This window comes from Primulina tabacum, chromosome 14 (assembly GCF_025594145.1).
Source record: "Primulina tabacum isolate GXHZ01 chromosome 14, ASM2559414v2, whole genome shotgun sequence".
In the NCBI taxonomy this organism is placed as follows: domain Eukaryota; kingdom Viridiplantae; phylum Streptophyta; class Magnoliopsida; order Lamiales; family Gesneriaceae; genus Primulina; species Primulina tabacum.
The window spans coordinates 6,489,825-6,507,781 of NC_134563.1; the positions used below are offsets into that span (position 1 = coordinate 6,489,825).

At 38.0% G+C, this 17,957-nt stretch overlaps 1 long non-coding RNA gene across 1 annotated transcript; it reads right to left on the bottom strand.

The window, feature by feature from the left end:
- Positions 1-10,635: 10,635 nt before the first annotated feature.
- On the bottom strand, positions 10,636-11,904 carry LOC142524730 (uncharacterized). The gene is made up of 4 exons (XR_012814953.1): positions 11,779-11,904; positions 11,602-11,689; positions 11,050-11,493; positions 10,636-10,959 (listed from the first exon to the last, which is right to left on the bottom strand). It is a non-coding gene; the product is annotated as an uncharacterized LOC142524730 (long non-coding RNA).
- Positions 11,905-17,957: the final 6,053 nt, after the last annotated feature.

Below are 17,957 nucleotides of genomic sequence, written 5' to 3' on the forward strand. Positions count from 1 at the left end.
CGATAGGCACGATCTCCTATCTTTTCAAGAATCTCATATGGCCCAATATATCGTGGAGACAATTTTCCTTTCTTGCCAAATCTGACAACTCCTCGGAAAGGTGAAATCTTCAAGAATACTCGGTCTCCTGCCTCAAATACCAACGGTCTACGTCGAACATTGGCATATTTGGCTTGTCTATCCTGGACTGCCTTCATTCTCTTCTGAATTAGCTTCACTTTTTCAGTCATATCTCTGATCATATCAGGTCCAATCTCAGGAACCTCAGAGATATCATCCCAAAACAGAGGGGATCTGCATTTTTTACCGTACAACGCTTCGAAAGGAGCCATCTCAATACTCGTCTGATAGCTGTTGTTGTACGAGAACTCACAAAGTGGCAAGGCATCTTGCCAACTAGTGCTAAAATCAAGCACTATCGCTCTCAGCATATCCTCCAATGTCTGGATAGTCCGCTCTGACTGTCCGTCGGTCTGTGGATGATATGCGGTACTCAGATTCAATTTCGTACCTAGAGCCTGCTGTAAACTCTGCCAGAAGTGCGAAGTAAACCGAGGATCACGGTCTGATACAATCGACTTCGGCACTCCGTGTAATCTGACCACCTCTCGGACATAAATTTCTGCCATCTGGTCATGTCGGTACGTCATCTTGTACGGAATAAAACATGCGGATTTGGTCAATCTGTCAATCACGACCCAAATCGCATCACAACCTCGGGAGGATCTTGGTAGCTTCGTTACAAAATCCATGGAAATGTGATCCCACTTCCATTCAGGAATAGCTAGACTCTGTAACAGTCCTCCTGGTTTCTTTCTTTCTGCTTTCACCTGCTGGCAATTCAGACATTTGGATACAAACTCAGCAATATCAGTTTTCATCTGTTTCCACCAAAACTGTCTTTTCAAATTATTATACATCTTTCTGCCACCAGGATGAATACTGAATCGACTGTTGTGTGCTTCTGACAAAATCTGTCGTTTTAACTCTGAAATATTCGGCACAACCAGACGATCATTCACATACAATACACTATCCTGTACCTGATACTCAGATCGATGCCCTGCTCTAACCATCGATATCGAATTTTGAATATTCTGATCAACTTTCTGCGCCGCTTTAATTCTCAAAATCAGTTCTGGTTCAACTTGAACAGCATACAGTCTCAGCGGTCTATAATCTGTCTCAAATACTAATTCGGACAAACATCAATCTTCTATCAAATTCAAAATACCAATCGTCGATAAGGATAAAGAACATACCTTTCGACTCAGTGCATCTGCTGCTGCATTAGACTTCCCCGGATAGTACTTGATTTCACAATCAAAATCTTTAAGCAGATCAAGCTATCTTCGTTGTCTCATATTCAATTCTGACTGTGAAAATAGATATTTCAGGCTCTTGTAATCAGAATAGATCTCGAACTTCTCACCATATAGATAATGTCGCCATATCTTCAAAGCGAAGACAATGGCCGTGAATTCAAGATCATGAATTGGGTAACGAGTCTCATGTGGTTTCAGCTGTCTTGAGGCATAAGCAATCACATGTCCTCGCTGCATCAGAATACAACCCAATCCTCGATGAGATGCATCACAATAAACCACAAAATCACCAGTACCTGATGGGATAGTCAGTATCGGTGCACTGGTCAGTCTTTTCTTTAATTCAAGAAAACTGGTCTCACATTCTTCAGACCAAACAAATGGAGCATTTTTCTGAGTCAACTGTGTAATCGGCTTGGCAATACTGAAAAAATCTTTAATAAATCGTCGATAATATCCTGCCAAACCCATAAAACTACGAATCTCGGGTACTGAAGTTGGTCTCGGCCAAGAAATCACTGCCTCAACCTTACTGGGATCAACTGATATACCATCTCCGATTATAATATGCCCCAGAAATACAACTTGTCTCAACCAAAACTCGCATTTTGACAGTTTAGCATATAATTTCTCAGCCCTCAGAATTTCCAACACAGTTCTTAAATGCTCAGCATGCTCAGTCATATTCTTCGAATAAATCAAGATATCATCAATGAATATAATAACAAAATCATCAAGATACCTCTGAAAGACACGGTTCATCAACCCCATAAATACAGCTGGTGCATTCGTCAAAACAAATGGCATGACAATAAATTCATAATGTCCATACCTGGTTCTAAATGCGGTCTTTGAGATATCAGAATCTCTAACTCTCAGCTGATGGTATCCAGATCTCAGATCGATCTTGGAATATACAGATGAATCTTGCAACTGATCAAATAAATCATCAATACGGAGCAAAGGATATTTGTTCTTTACCGTAGCCTTGTTCAGTTGCCGGTAGTCGATACAGAGTCTCATCGAACCGTCCTTCTTCCTCACAAACAGTACTGGAGCACCCCAAGGAGACACACTTGGTCTGATATACCTCTTGGCTAGTAAATCTTCCAACTATTCTTTCAACTCAATCGGTGCCATTCTGTACGGAGCCCTCGAAATCGGAACTGTACCAGGCATTAACTCAATGCTGAAGTCGATCTCTCGAATCGGAGGTAATCCAGGAATCTCATCTGGGAATACGTCAGCAAATTCACACACCACTGGCAAGTCTGCCAATGATGGACTCGATTTCAGTAAATCAACTGAATACACAAGGAATCCCTCTGCTCCTTTCTGTAACAATCGAGTCATAGACAATACGGATATCAAAGAATTCTCGATCTAGAACCCTTACAGTAGAATTTCCACTCATCAGTCATATCTGGTCTGAATCTCACAATCTTGTGGAAACAGTCAACAGTCGCTCTGTACTTGGTCAGCATATCAATCCCGATAATACAGTCAAAATCAGACAATCCAAGTACGATGCAATCTAATCAATCTCATGCCCATCATACTGTAGTATACAATGTTTTACAGAATTCACTGATATTAAACATGTCCCCAACGGAGAAGAGACAGACACTACAGACGATAATGACTCAATAGGCAAAGCATGACTCAATGCAAATTTCTCAGAAATAAATGTATGAGAAGCACATGTATCAATCAATATATAAGCAGGGTAACCAGAAATAAAAAAGTTACCTGCAACAACATCATCTGGTGCCTCCTGAGCCTGCTCCTCTGTCAAAGCGAATACTCTGGCTTGCTATCTAGGAGGCTGGCTCACTGTCTGGCTACCTTCAGACCTCTGCTGTGACTGAGTTGGGGCTGGCTGAAACAAATGAACAGCAGCGGGTCGTCTATCAGTCTGTGCCGCTGATCTAGATGATTCGGCTCCCTGGGATCTTTGGGAACCTCTCTGTGGACACACCCTAGCAAAGTGTCCCTGCTGTTTGCAGACGTTGAAACTACCAGTCACTCCCTAGCATTGCTCGGTCGGATGTCTCCCTCCGCAGGTTCTGCAGTACACTCCAGTATAGCTCTGGCTCTGTCGAGAACCACCCGAGCTAGATGAATTGCTCCCTGATTTCTTGAATTGCTTTCCTCTAGCTTTCAAGAAATCTTTCTTTCCACTACTGCTGCTACCACCCTCAAATCTGGGAGGTGGTTGCTGGGGTCTCGGTGCTGGAGGAACATAGGAAGCTCCTTTCTGTCGAATCAGACCAGCTTCTGCTCCTTTGGCTCGGTTCAGGGCATCAGTGAAATTATTCGGTCGCCCTGTGTTCACCAATGTAAAGATCTCGGGGTTCAAACCATTGATGAACTGATCAGCAATAGCTTCTTCATTCTCGGCCACATGTGGAGCAAATCGCAACAAGGTAGAAAACTTGGTCACATATTCCTCAATATTCAGTTGACCCTGCCTCAAGTTTGCAAATTCCGCTCCCTTATCCTTCCTATACGACACTGGAAAGAATCTCTGATAAAACTCAGTTCTAAATACATTCCAGGTAATAGCTGTACCTCGATGCTCCAGGGCCCGCTTGGTTGTAATCCACCAGTTCTTTGCAACATCATGCAACTGGTGCCCTATCAGTTTCACTCTCCGCTCATCGGTGTAGTCCAAAGATTCAAACAGCATTTCTATGTCATCTAACCAGCTTTCACAATCGACAGAATTCTCTGTTCCTTTCAGGGTTGGCGGTTTAAATGATTGAAACCTCTTTAACAGTGTTTTCATCGGTGTTGGTGTAACATCCATTGGAGGATTCGAAGTACTACCCTGTTCTGGTATTCTTCTGGGAGGCATATCTGATTACCAAAAGGATTAGTAACCAAATACAACATATCTGTTTCGGTCCTCCTCTGATCATCTTACTGCTGATCAAGAATCGATTCTGATTCATTCTCAATAAAGCACGTTACCAAATCAAATCAGATAACCAGGTAAACATGCGTTATAAAGCAGTAGAACATGCTAGCAATCAAAAGCAGGAAAGAAACTCAATCTACCCCGCTCACTAGCTCCTATCTCAGTCTAAAGAAACCTGGCTCTGATACCACCTGTTGTGGGGACCCGGATGCTCATCATAATCTTAATCATCATTTGGGACAATTTAATCACTAATAATAAACAGGGTATAATTTTTTTTTTATAATACAATATGAATTGCGGAACGTAATGGAATTCAATCAAATATACATATCAGTATAAAGGTACAAGTCTTGTACTACATACAATCATTCATCTAAGGTTTAACATCTAAATCTCAAGTGTCCAAACCCTATCTTTAATCAAGTCCGTAGTCTCCACTCTAATCACGATCTCCCTTCATCTCCTCGACCCTGAACCTGTCCCACCTGTTGCCATGCACACATACAAACACGACAACAGTCGGATAACTCCGGTGAGATAAATATCCCAGTATAAACAATGTAACCATGCAGTCATATAAAAGCATATATAAAAGCATGAAACACATATCAATAACATATATCAAATCTGAACAACATGTATCAATACAAACTCTGAATCACACTCTGTGACTCCTAGACTCTGACTCGACTCAATCTAATCTAGGGATCCCGATCTGAATAAGAACGCAACGTTCTCCCATCTATTTTACCCCAGCTAGATGGTGGTACGTTCTTAGTCCCAGACTTTGGCTGTCTATATCGAAGATCTGCAATAGGAGTCGGTCTTCTCCTCAATCTATCGATATATATATCCAAAAGTCCAGTGACTTGGCGGTTCTGCCCTGGCGGTTCTACCAAAGACTAGGCGGGTCTGCCCAACTCTGACTCATGCTTTGCTATAATCAATAGAATAAGCATATCAATATCAAACATTGCAAATATCAAATGCAATAATCATTCAGTATGTGATTTTGGGAAACTCAAGTTAAAGCTAACTCGAGTTGTGCAATCCCGAATCAACATTTATTTATACCTTTCTTGTGTCTATCTGACTCTGTCGAAGTCTCGGATTCACAGCCTGTCAATATCAATCTGGCAATGACAATATCGAAGGAATACAATATCAATACCTTCCTCAATCAATACTGGATATAATCAGAACTCAATCAAATTCTGTTTCAATAGCATAACTGCACAATCTTAATATACCCAGCCATACAAATCGATACATATCAATTCCTGCAACTCATGGTCAATAACGATACACATCTGATATCATATCTCAACCCAATCAACTCTGAAATTCATAACAATTCTATAATCAGTCTGTTTTTCAATCTATCTTCGGTTCTACGATGTCTAACATGTCAAGAACATCATATATGAACCACATCCGATTCTGAAAATATCATAATTCCAAGACATATCAAAACGTAACAAAACTTACGTCCAGTTGTAGCCTGCATTGATAGGAACACAGTACTGAAGTCGGATTGAAAATCAAACGGTTAGATTTTACACAATCGCGACCCTATGATCCACGAATAATTTTTGCAAAGTTTCCTTCGATTTATCCTTTTTGTTGCTGAAGAATGTAGTTTGATACGTTTATATATATATCCTGCATGTTGTGAAGCTAGGTGGCTCGCCCTTTGTAAAACACATCTCGCGCACATGCGCGACATCACTCGGCGCATATGCGCGAGATCATATGTCTCGGCGCGTCCTCTGCACAGCACCTCGCGCATATGCACGCCCTTACTCGGCGCATATGCGCGAGGCCTTTGTTCATTTTACCCAACTCTCGGGTACCCTCGCGCATGTGCGCGGATACACGTCGCGCATAAGCGCGAGGTTCTCTGGACATCTCGCGCATGTGCGCGCTCCCCGTCGCGCATGTGCGCCCACTTCTCTGGAGTTGACTTTAAATCCTCGCACAGCTCGCGCATATGCGCGCACACCCACTGCGCACATGCGCGAGACCCTCTGCCCGTTTCGCGCATGTGCGCGTCTCATGTCGCGCATGTGCGCGAAAGGCACTGTCCTCGCACTTACATCTTTTCATGCTGAATCAAATCGTGTCTCGATTAATTCTCTCATAATCATATCAAATTATAAATCAATAATTACAGATTACTAGGATTAAATTCTCGGGCATTACAATAATTAACATAAAGTATAAAATAATAATAATAATAATAATAGTCCATATAATTATTCTGTATCAAAGAGTTGTAAACAAAGAGAATTTAATTAAATATATAGTTAAAACGTCAAAAAGCATTTCGTGTGTGTTAGGTGAGTGCGGGCGAGATTGAGTTAATATTAGGGACTTTTTAACTGTTTAACGTGTTAATTATTATAATCTTATAAAATAAAGATAAGAAGCCTACTTTGTAGGCGTTACATGTATTTATCTGTTTTTTTAAAAATAATAATAAGATTAATGACTCTTTATAATTATTTCAAAGTTGCACGTCTCGACAGTACATGTATTAAATTATGAATAATAATAATAATAATAATAATAATAATATCTTTTTTTTCAATGATATATTTTGAATTAATTTACTTAAAAGTATTTTTTTTTGTAAGTAAATTAAGTTTTAAGGTAACATAAATTTTATATATAGTAAAACAATTTTGAAGAATATAAATTTATTTTGTAAATTTTTCATTTGTTTTTGTTTGTTATGTTTTTTTTTTCTTTTTAATTTATTTATACTCTTAATTGTTAAAATATATTAATTTGAAAAATTAATATATTTGGAAATCCTAAATACACATGTTTAAAATGCTTAATTTTTAATATAAGGCATAACAATTTTTTTATTATTATAAAATTCTTGTAAGTGATTCTTGAAATTTTATCTTATATAAAATAATAATAATCTTGTAAGTGATTCTTGATATTTTATCTTATATAAAATATATATTTTAATATGTGTAAGAAACTCATAATTAAATTTTGTTATGATTGTATACATTATGTCATTGTTTTTGATGCAGACATGGATACTGTGAGCGCCTTATTTTACGTAGGTGGCTATGTCATTATTGAAGATGGTAGGGTAGAATATAGTATCCCCGCGACAAGGCCCATTAAAATCTCTCGGTCTACTACATTTTCTCAATTGGTGAATTATGTGCATCGCAAGCTGGAGATCGACCCATCAAAATTCTGCATCAAGTTGTCCACGAAATATTGTTATAGCTCGTTGGCTCGTTACATTGAAGAGCATGTCTATATCACAGATGATGATAGTCTACAATTTATGTTTGAGTTGCCGACACTGGATTGCATGTACTTGTATGTTGATTCATCGCCAGTGTTAAAGAACGTAAGTGATTACGATTTTGATGCAGTCATGCCAGTAATAACGCAAGGTTTGGGAACAGTAGGTTTGAATGAAGCGGGACCTTTTATGTATCACGTCGATGAACAATCAGCTCATACATACTCTGGGATCGACATTGGTCCTTGGGATCACCATATCACGGCTCACACTGAAGAAGAATATGCATGGGGGATGAATACAACACGAGAATGAGATTATTACTTCAGGGGGTTGGGATCATCATATCACGGGTCCATCAGGAGTTGATGTTGCATAGGGTTCTAGTAGGACGGGCCAATTGGATTTAAATTCATGGGCTGATGAGGAAAATACCACAAATGTTAGACATTTTGATAGTTCTACTATGGATGCAAATATTCCCACCCCAATTACATAACACATGCCTGAGCAAGATGATTTATTTGGGGACAGTTCGCATCATGTCATGAATAGCGATGATGATTTGTATGCTACATTAAGTGACGGAGAAGATGATCATCATGTTGACAATGAAAATGAAGGGACATCGGCGCGTGTGTTAATGTCTGGAGCAACAATGACAGAGAACATTCCTATTGCACCGGAGCAACATTTACGTGAGATTCTACAATTTTTCAATGAAGTCTACGACGAACAAATTCCAGATTCATTTGGTATTCCTTCTGCGTCACGAACAAACTTTTACAATCCTGAAAGGCCAGCTTGGTGTAAAAATGGTATTTAAGTGCAAAAACGATTTAATAGCTTCAGTGAAGGATTTTTCTGTTCGGGTTTTGAGACGTGAATATATTGTTGTCCAAAGTTCTCCGACAATTTGGAAGGTCAAATGCAAGAACTGGTCCGAAGGTGGCAATTGTGGGTGAGGACTTCGAGCATCGTTGAAAAAAAGTTTTGGCTACTTGATGATCACGAAATATGGTGATGATCATACATGCATGTCTACCCAAGTCGGTATAGATCACCACAACCTTAACGTAAACATGATAGCCAGTACACTTTTGAGAATCGTGCGCTGTGATCATGCATATGAAATCAAATATGTGTGAGAAAGTATTAAAGAAAAATATGGGTACGATATATCGTATGCTAAGGCATGACAGAGTTTGAAACGCGCGGTGGAGGTAGTTTATGGCACATGGGAAAGCTTTGTAACTTTGCTTCCTAAATATATGGGAGCTTTGTCGAAGTACAATCCAGGAACTGTTGTAGAATGGAAGCATCTTTGACCGTATGACCATCCACATAAAGTTTTGAACTTTGTGTTTTGGGCATTCAGACCATGTATAGATGGTTTTCGACATTGTCGCAACGTAATCAGTGTAGACGGTACCCATATGTACACCAAATATAAGCACAAACTACTCATAGCAGTAACATTGGATGCCAATAACCAGATTTTGCCGCTAGCATTTGCGCTTGTTGATGAAGAAAATTACGAGTCTTGGCATTTGTTCCTCGGTAATGTTGCACGACATGTTACCAGAGGGTGTAGTGGTGTGTGCCTTATATCTGATAGACATGAGGGTATAACAAGTGCAGTTCAAGATCTCTCTGACTTCAAGCCTCCTCGTGGTGTTCATCGTTTCTGTTTGAGGCACGTTTGCTCTAATTTCAACAGCAAGTTCAAAAACATTCATTTAAAAGACTTATGTTGGGAAGCAGGGATACAACACCAAGTAGCAAAATTTAATGCGACAATGGAGGCAATTAGAACAAAGAATGCAGCAGCTTTCACGTATTTGTCAAACATTCAAAAAGAAAAATGGTCATTGGCTCATGATGGTGGATGGAGACAAGGGATAATGACGACGAACATGTCTGAGTGTACTAATGGTGTGTTGAAAGGGGTGCGACGTCTTCCAATAACTGCAATAGTTGAGATGACCTTACAGCGTTGCGTGCATTATTTCATTCAACGGCGAGCGCGAAGTGATAAGATGCTGGAAAAAAATCAACCATGGACCGACTATGCATACTCTAAATTTGATATGTGGTCAAAAAAGTCAATTGAACATCGAGTAGTAAGATTTGACCAACGGGATAAAACAGCATCCGTCGCGACAGGAGGAAGACCGGGTCATCAACATCACGTACAAGCTGTGAACATTTCTACGCGTGAATGCACATGTGGTAAATTCAAAATATTTGGAATTCCTTGTTCACATGTTATATGTGCAGCGAAATGGTTTGGTTTGAATCCCGCACAGCTTGTACAACCACGGTTTACATTGAGCGAATACGTGAACACATACGATGCAAGATTCTACCCTATTCATGATTAACAATATTGGGATGAACCTACATTCCAATTACAACACAATGGTGTTCGTCGACAAAGAAGGCAGGCTGGTAGAGATCGCACGACACGCATAAGAAACGAGATGGATCAACCATCAACGAGAGAAAGACAACGTCGGAGGTAAAAGATCTACAATAACGTATTGTACCTTATTTTTAAACCATAACATATGAAGTTATTAATGTAATTACAAAATTGTGTATTAAAATTTTGTATTTATTAATAATTCTTGTTCATTGCAGGTAGGTGCGGGTGAGAAGATCGAGTTATGGTGCCAAATAATTATGTTTTCGACGTAGATTTTACAATTTAATATTGTATTGTTATGACAATTAAGTGTTGTATTGTTATGAAGATTTTTTAATATGTAGTTTGGTGCCTTATTTGACTTGATGTAGCAATTACACTTATGTTTTATCATTACTATAAATTTTTCCGTAATTTTATTCGTAAAATAATAATCAATCACAATCAATATATTCCACAATTTTAAAAAGTTAATAATACAAAAATAGTATACGAATGTTGAAAAAATATGTTGCAGCAACAAATTGTAATTAAAATAAAAAAATTGAAAAACATACAACAATACGATGTAAGTAATTGTGCATATCTAAATAAATAGTTAATTTCGATGATAACGATGCCCCCCAGTGCCACACGGTGATCTCTTGATTACTCTACATCCACGACCTAACATCTGTTCATCATCTCCATGCGTACTTGTTTGTGTTGCAGATGTACTGGTATAGGCAATGTTCCCACCAACCTCATACCCTTCCGTATCAGAATATTGTTGAAATGGTATGGGCGACGTGTTAAAAGTAGGGCGACTCTCATTCATAACCGGTCGAAAGTCACTCTGTAAAAATTGCGTAAAACTACCAGCAAATGGAGTGTAGTAACCAATGTCATACGATGGAAAGCTTGAAACCACTGGCGGAGTAGTGTATGCCATATTTGAAGATGATGGTCCGGGTTCAAACTCATTTCCTGTCCACATCGGTGGATATTACACCAGAGCTGGGCGTGTCTGTGACATAGATGCATATGTTATGTAACATATATTTAATACAATATATTAAATTTACGTACATATGTAGATAAATTGAACATGTCTTACGATAAATTGTCGGTAGTTTGCATCAACAGGATGGTAGCCCATGATGTTCGAAGGTACCACTAGCGGCGACAACACTATCTATGAAATGCGATGATACCAAGCAACATAGTCCACTGTGCTGGCGGGTGTACTAGGTATGACATAATCCCCACCAATCACAAAATTATATCTGTCATCCCACATTTCTACAAAATCTTAGTGATATGTCGACCAATCAAAGTTGTTCCGGCCTTGTCGCGTCAGTTTATGAAAATTGTCGAAGTTAGTAGCAGGTGGCGGAATACCCTGACGCATTCCAAACTGTCGGAGACACCGCTCTGGTCTATGCATCTCAACTATATGAAAATGGATCAATGCGCATGCCGACTGACATAGATGAATTCTATTTCCGTCAAGAATTCCACCAACCTCCGTGGACTCCATATCATAAACTGTCCATAGAAACTGAAGCAAATAAAATGGAAAAAAGATTATCAAGTCGATCAAATATAATTCAGACTGAATTTGTAAAAAATTTCAAACTCTAAACAACTAATTTATATATCTATCTACCTGCCCTTCTACCATCCTATCAAGCGTATCTCTCATTATACGGACCGAATGATGGGCCGTGTGTGTCCAAGAGAATCCGCGTCTCCACCTGTAATTTATAACAGTAAACAATAGTTTCATTAAAACTAAATAACAAAATAATAATAATAATAAATGTTAATTATTTCTTATTAGTACCATGCGCCGTATGGTGTGAATGGTAGATCCTGAAGCACATCCGCAGCTTGCTCTTGTGAAATAGATACCTGTTGCGCTCTATCAGGGCAAAGAAGAGTAAATCTAGACTACACCCAAATTTGCAATAACATACAACAGAAATAGTCAACTCATAAGAAAAATCAAGTACAACAAATATAATGACCGTAGAAGTGTAAAAATACCTGCAATATCTGAACAGTGCCACACAAATCGACCTTTAATCTCATTGATGTGTCGCACAACTCTCTATAAAGATAAGCCAACACAGCAGAACCCCAGCTAAACGTATTCACTAATTATATATCCTCAAGAAACTGCAAATACATAAGTTTCACAGCAGCACCTTCCGAGTCCGGAAACATACATCAACCAATGATCATTAATGCAACACAACGGGAATATTGTGCCACGTCCTCTTCAGTGCTTTCATCATTAATCATATTATTCAGGCAATGGTCTAACAAAGCTGTCAGATAAAGATGTGCACATTTAATCTGAGAAGATGTAGGCGTAAAACCCAACCATGTAGCGCAGCACTGTTGTAAGGTATGTTTGTTGTACGCGGTATCTAAACCAGTGATGGGAATGCCATCAATATTCAACCCTCAAATAAGGGCAACGTCTTGCAGGATGATTGTTGCCTCGCCCACGGTAAGGTGAAATGTGTGTGTCTCACGACGCCATCTCTCAACAATGGTTGTAAGCAAATGATTATCATAATATTTAATAGGACCACACTGAATGACACCATAGAAGCCCATGCGTGCAAGACATAGGCGGACACGGAGGTGAATCCCAGCATTAAGCAATCTCCAAAGACATTTGTCAGACCGGCGTGGCGGAATTATTGCATCCATGTTTTCAGCGTTGATATTAGTTGATATGTGTCTATCCCGCAAATACAACACATTCTCCGTATTTTCAGCCATCTTGCAAACAAAAAATCATTAGCTAACAAATATTATATTTTATATCAACAAAATTTAACTACATATTTTATAGTAAACAAAATGTATTTGCATTTTTCGGTTCGGAAAAAAACGTATATGTTGATGACAAATTGGAATTACTGTAAATTAAAAAATTTCTTTTAAAAATCAATAATACTTCATAAAACGTAACAAGTGATTATAAAAAATATATTAGTAATAGTTATTATTAAATATAGTAATAATTATAAAACGTATACATTAGTAATATTAATTAATTATAATAGTTACAAAATAGTTATTTATTATAACATGTAATTATTAAGTATAATAATAGTTATAAAATATTTATAATAGTAATAGTTATTTATTAGTAATAGTTATTTGTTATAAAAAGTATAACATGTAATTACAATAAATACATTAATGATAGTTATTATAATAAATACATTAGCACGTATACATTTATTGTAATTAAATTAAATATAGTTATTATTATACAATTAATATTATAATTATTCCAATAATACAATTATTATTATAAAATTATGTTTCATTATTATACAATTAATATTATAATACAATTATTATTATAAATTTTACGTTTCATTATTATACAATTATACAATTAATATTATAATTATTAATAAATACATTAGTAATAGTTATTATAATAAATACATTAGTACGTATATATTCATTGTAATTAAATTAAGTATAGTTATTAATATAAAATTAAATTAAGTATAGTTATTATTATAAATATTACGATTTTATTATTATACAATTATACAATTAATAGTATACAATTAACACGAAGAACATTTTGACAAACGCTAACAAAATTGAATCTTCGTAACCAATTACTGCTGCATGCTCGGTTCATAATCTTGTGTGCTTCATGAAATTTTGACAAAAAAAAATTCACATGTTTCAACTGAAGAACATTTAAATTCACAACCAACAATATTTATCCTTAATATTCAATCAACCAAGTGCAAAGCCGGTTTAACTACAGTATGACAACAAAACACATGATATCCACAAATGTAAATTAAATTGAAATATATTAGTCTACGCAAAAAGGAGCCTTACCAGATTCATTGCATTTATATCCAAAAATATTACGTTTCATTATTATACAATTGTCTTAAATTATTATACAATTATTACTTAAAACAACTATAATTAACTCACAATAATAAATATAATAAACAAAAATAATAGCATTACCTCTTAATATTCTGAAAAAATGTCGAAGATTTGCGCTAATAAATAAATGATAAATTCGGGAGACAGGTACTGGAATACTGGAATGCAGCCTTGCTCGGTGTTCGAAAGAGGTTGTAAGGCCCGAGATGTTATCAATTTTATGAGACCCCGAAAAGAAAATATTATGGATGACATTTTTGTAATTAAGTGGAAAAATACTTAATTTAAATTTGATGGCAATTTCGTAATTATTGAGGGCTGAATTGCAAATAGTGAAGAATTCAGGGGCTAAAGTGCAATTATGGAATTGAGTGGGACACTTGTCATGCCATGCTTTGCTTGATATATATATAATCTTTTTCCATCAAAGCTTGGCAGCAAGAATTGGAGAATTTCATAGCAAATTCCTTCACAGTTCCTCAAGGCTAGAATTTTGATTTTGTTTGATCCGATTATCAGAATTTTGATCCGAACACAGTTCTGAGATCCTTGCGATACAGGCTTCAACTGGACGTATGTTTTACCGAGTTCTGTTATCATTTGAAATTATGATGTTGATGGAATTGAATATATTTCATATATGGTGTTCTGGATATACTAGACATGGTATAATTGAAGCCAGATCAGAAAATGGATTGATTATGGAATTGTTATGAATTTCTGATTATATTGATTTGAAATCGGACAGATTTGGATTATTGATTGATTACAGATTGTACCGGATATGGGTTATGATTTGTAATTGATATCTGGTGGTATTGTATTGACGGAAATATTGAGATTGTGCCATTATGCCGTTGAATTGAATTATTTCAGATTAATCAGATTCAGTGTTGAATTGAGAATGGAATATTGATATTAGTATTCTCGATATGTCATTTCCGATTTACAAAGACAGTCTTGAGTTCAGAACTGATATTGCTTCAGACTGAGACTACGAACGAAAGGTATAAGTCAATGTGGTACCGGGAGATCGACTCGAGTAGGATATACTTGAGTTTCCCTAAATCACATACTTATTGTTATTATATGCATTGATTTGATTATTATATGTTGTTCTATTGATTTCTAGGAAGCATGTAATAGATGAGTATTAGACGAGTGATCTTGTGACAGAAGTGCCTGATAGTGGCGGGATCGCCACGGGCACATTGCACGATGTCACAAGATAGTATATTGGCGATAGTGCCACAGTCTGTGATGGATAGGTCAAGACACCGGATGTTTGGTTATATCGACGTGGATAGAATCGGAGTTTCTTCTATTACTGTTGGTCGATATAGGAATACCAACGTCTGGAAACCGGGATCCCTAGACTAGGATTGAGTCTAGTCTGAGTCGTGGAGTCACGAGTATGATTGATAGTTTGATATTAATTGTGTTTCAGACTTTGATATATATCTGATATCTGCTTCATGCTTTATATTGATTATATGATTGCATGATCGTTGATTTATACTGGGATTATATTCTCACCGGAATTATCCGGCTGTTGTCTTGTTTGTATGTGTACATGACAACAGGTGGGACAAGATCAGGGTCCAGGAGATTAGAGATCGTGATAGAGTGGAGACTTCGGTCTTTGATGTATATAGGGTTTTGACACTTGATATTTAGATGTTGAACCTTAGTTTTTACTGATTTGTAGACCGTACAGGACTTGTACTTTATTTTTTACTGAGTTGTATATTAGATTGATTCCACTACATTCCGCATTAAAAAGAAAAAATTTTATGACCCTAATTACTTGATTAGTAAATTGATCCTGATGACGATTATGAATTGATTAGCGTCCGGGTCCCCACAACAGGTGGTATCAGAGCGATAGATCCTCTAGATTGAGATAGAAGCTAGTGAGCGGGGTAGATTGAGTTTTCTTTCCTGCTTGTGATTGCTAGCATGTATTACTGCTTTAATACATGTTTACCTGAATTAGCTGATTTGATTGGTAATGTGTATTAATTGAGATTGTATCAGAACCAATTCTTGATCAGCAGTAAGATGATCAGAGGAGGACTGAAACAGGTTTGTCGCATTTGGTTTCTAACCCTTTTGATAATCAGATATGCCTCCCCGACGAATCCCAGAATAGGGCAGTACTTCGAATCCTCCAATGGAAGTGACAGCAACACCAATGGAAACATTGCTGAAGAGATTTTAGTCGTTCCATCCACCGACTCTGAAGGGTACCGAGACTTCAGTTGATTGCGAGAGTTGGCTAGATGACATTGAGATGCTGTTTGATTCATTGGATTATACAGATGAGCGGAGAGTGAAACTGATTGGGCACCAGTTGCATGACGTTGCAAAGAACTGGTGGATTACGACAAAGAGGGCTTTGGAGCATCGAGGTACGACTATTACCTGGAATGTATTTAAAACTGAGTTTTATCAAAGATTCTTCCCAGTATCGTACAGGAAGGACAAGGGGGAAGAATTTGCTAATCTGAGACAGGGTCAACTAAATATTGAAGAGTATGTGGCCAAGTTTTCTACTTTACTGCGATTTGCTCCACATGTGGCTGACAATGATGAAGCTGTTGCTGATCAGTACATCAATGGCTTGAATCCTGAGATCTTTATATTGGTGAACACCGGACGACCGAATAACTTTGCGGATGCCTTGAACAGAGCCAAGGGAGCCGAAGCCGGTCTGATGAGACAGAAGGGAGCTTCGTTTGTGCCTTCAGCACCGAGACCACAGCAACCACCTCCTCAATTTGAGAGTGGCAGCAGTAGTGGTAGAAAGAAAGAATTTCTGAAAGCTAGAGGGAAGCAGTTCAAAAGATCTGGAAGCAGTTCATCCAGTTCTAGTGGTTCGAGACAGACCGGTCAGGGCCAGAGTTATACAGGACCTTGTTGCAGCACTTGTGGAGGGAAGCATTCCACAGAGCAGTGCCGAGGAGTGTTCGGCTGTTGCCGTATCTGTAGACAACAGGGACATTTTGCTAGAGTCTGCCCACAGAGGGATACTCAGAGATCACAGGGTGCCGAATCATCTGGATCAGCGGCACAGACTGACAGACGATCAGCCGCTGTACATTCATTCCAGCCAGCACCATCTCAGTCACAGCAAAGTCCAGGAGGTAGCCAGACAGTGAGCCAGCCTCCTAGACAGCAGGCCCGAGTATTTGCTTTGACAGAGGAGCAGGCTCAGGACGCACCTGATGATGTTGTTACAGGTAACTGTTTTATTTCTGGTTATCCTGCTTATGTATTGATAGATACTGGTGCATCGCATACATTCATATCTGAGCGATTTGCATTGATGCATTCTTTGCCTATTGAGTCATTATCTGCTGTAGTGTCTGTCTCTTCTCCGTTGGGGACATGTTTGATATCAGTGAAGTCTGTTAAATCTTGTATACTGCAGTATGATGGGAATGAAATTGAGTTAGACTGTATTGTGCTTGGGATATCTGACTTTGATTGTATTATTGATATCGACATGTTGACCAAGTACAGGGTTACAGTCGATTGTTTCCACAAGATTGTTCGATTCAGACCTGAGATGGCTGATGAGTGTAAATTTTATGGTAAGGGTTCTCGAGCTAGAATTCCTTTGATATATGCGATGAATATGACTCGATTATTGCAGAAATGAGCGGATGGATTCCTTGTTTACTCAGTTGATTTACTGAAATCGAGTCCATCATTGGCGGATTTGCCAGTGGTGTGTGAATTTGTTGATGTCTTTCCAGATGAGATTCCTGGTTTGCCTCCGATTCGAGAGATAGACTTCAGCATTGAATTGATGCCAGGTACAGTTCCGATTTCGAGGGCTCCATACCGAATGGCACCGATCGAGTTGAAAGAGCTGAAAGAACAGTTGGAGGATTTATTGGCCAAGGGATATATCCGACCGAGTGTATCTCCTTAGGGTGCTCCCGTGTTGTTTGTGAGGAAGAAAGACGGTTCAATGAGACTCTGCATTGATTACCGGCAACTGAACAAAGCAACGGTAAAGAATAAATATCCATTGCCCCGTATAGATGATTTGTTTGACCAGTTGCAGGG